Below are 2277 nucleotides of genomic sequence, written 5' to 3'. Positions count from 1 at the left end.
GCGGCGCATTAATAATAAGTAGATTTCTTCGCATAAGAATCGACAGTGGAACTGCCGATATTGGAGCACTATAACATATAGCTGCCATACAAACTGAACGATCGGAATCAAGTTCTTGTATGGAAAATTTTCATATTTCACAATGCATCTTCACAAAATTTGGCACAGGTTATTTTCTAAAATAATAATGTAACCCCCGAGATAATTGTTCAGATCGGGTTACTATAGCACATAGCTTCCATACAAACTGAACGCGTAGTTACTAAAAGAAATCCAGCTGTGAAGAGTATATTAGCTTCGATGCATTACTTCGAACATTACTTCGAACGGTTCATTTCCGTATAGGTAACTGAACATCATGTAATAGACGTATTACGTTCGAAATTTTCATCAATTTTCATCAACGAATAGAGAGAAATAGAGATGGACAATTATTACGCCCATAAAATGGCAAAGGCGCACGAACAAAGTTGCAATAGGAAACCATAGGGATGATATATCCCTATTGGAAATATTATATTGCCATACAATAAGCAAAAGAATATTGAAATAAATAAAAATGATTTTGATCGAAAACATAATCGTAACAAATAAGAAATAGTTTGGGTATAACCGCACATTTCGTACCCTTGCAACTTGCCAGGGAAGTACTTTCAGGTATATTAGACTTGTTAATTATAAGCGGTCTAGGGCGAGTTTTCACACAATTTTATTCAATCGAAGCTCAAATATTCATCGTTATAAGAAAAACACGTTATCTTAATTTTATTAACACAACTCACATATCGGCCGTGGGGGCTAAGGGAAGTATTTGACCGATTCAAACCATTTGTAGCACACAGACATTCTACTATCAGGAAAGTAATCTCTTCGAATTTAATTTTTATTCCTAAATATAAGATTGTGGACTTCTATATGAAGGTAATGATTTGGCTCAACTAAATATAGATTGCTTAATGTGTATCTACAAGATAATCATTTTTATTCCTAAATATAAAAAAAAAATTAATATATATAACCACATTTAAAATGTTTGTAACTATTTATTAAAGTATGGTATATCAATTTATTAAAATAGTGCATCAGTCTTAAAATATTATTACCGTGTATAAATTATACTATACCATAAATATTTTCAAAGCGACTGGTTTTCTATTTCATTTACATAAAAGTACCAAATAAAGCCAATATCAGTAGGTGTATCTACATATATTTTTTGTCCAACAATCATTTGTTACACGTCAACCCATTAAATATTCAATGAATTAAACAAGTTTTTGGTCAGCTATCTGTGCATGGAATCATGCCAAGCACACGAAGCGGTTATCAATATTGCAACTGGCTCGTTGGTCTAGGGGTATGATTTCCGCTTAGGGTGCGGGAGGTCCCGGGTTCAAATCCCGGACGAGCCCAAGTACTGTTAATTTTTTTGGTTGCTAGTAAGAACTATGTAATTATGATTTACATATCTTAAATTCTGGAATTTATTTCTAAACATAGGGTTGAGTGTAAGCGTTAAGAGTACACAATATATAAAATCTATTTTTTGTGGGAATAGTATGCTGTTTTGCCCTAATGTACACAATTTTTATACTCAAGTGTTGAACTTACAGAGCGCGACAGACTGCACGCGATATCTGTCAAATATTAAAATACACACGTTTTTAAGTGCACAGTTATTTAGACAGCTGCACGACTACACGACTGCAGACCCTCAATTGTCGCTCTCACTAACTTGAAAATATTCTTAAAACGAAAATATTTACCTATTTATCTATCGCTGACTTCTTACAAATGTTCATGTCGTAGGATACACGACGCCATTTACACTTCACTGTCGTTCTGCCATGTCGTGTCGCTCTCTATGTGCTATACCATATATGTATATGAATTATCAGTTTGACGAGACGAGTTGAATTCAGAGCCCGTCTCTCCGGTACACGAGTTCCTGAACGAAAAAGTGAGGACGAAAACCTACAAAATTCCATAACTAAGCACACGTATGAGATATAAACCTGTAGTTCGATACAGGGGATTTTAGAATTAAAAAATAGGTCGTCTAATATGTATATTGTACATATACAAATGAACTCGAATTTAGACCCTAACCCCCGAAATGTTTAATTGCACCCGAACTTATCCTTCCCCTTCTTGTTGTTTATTATTTTTCCATATCATTATATTCATCTCACAATGATATGTTAAATTTAAACCTGTGTTCTCAAAGCACCCCAACGATAATTTTTATAATTCCATAAAAAACGCTTTGCGTGTTCA

General features: G+C 33.9%; 1 non-coding gene across 1 annotated transcript; it reads left to right on the top strand.

Moving 5' to 3' along the window:
- The first annotated feature begins 1340 nt into the window (after positions 1-1340).
- Positions 1341-1412, top strand: Trnap-agg. The gene has a single exon. It is a non-coding gene; the product is annotated as a tRNA-Pro (tRNA).
- Positions 1413-2277: the final 865 nt, after the last annotated feature.

Source organism: Bactrocera latifrons, unplaced genomic scaffold (genome assembly GCF_001853355.1).
Source record: "Bactrocera latifrons isolate USDA-ARS-PBARC rearing strain unplaced genomic scaffold, ASM185335v1 scaffold_180, whole genome shotgun sequence".
NCBI classification, from domain to species: Eukaryota; Metazoa; Arthropoda; class Insecta; order Diptera; family Tephritidae; genus Bactrocera; species Bactrocera latifrons.
Note: the sequence above shows the minus strand (reverse complement) of the source record. Positions and strands in the feature narration are given on the sequence as shown.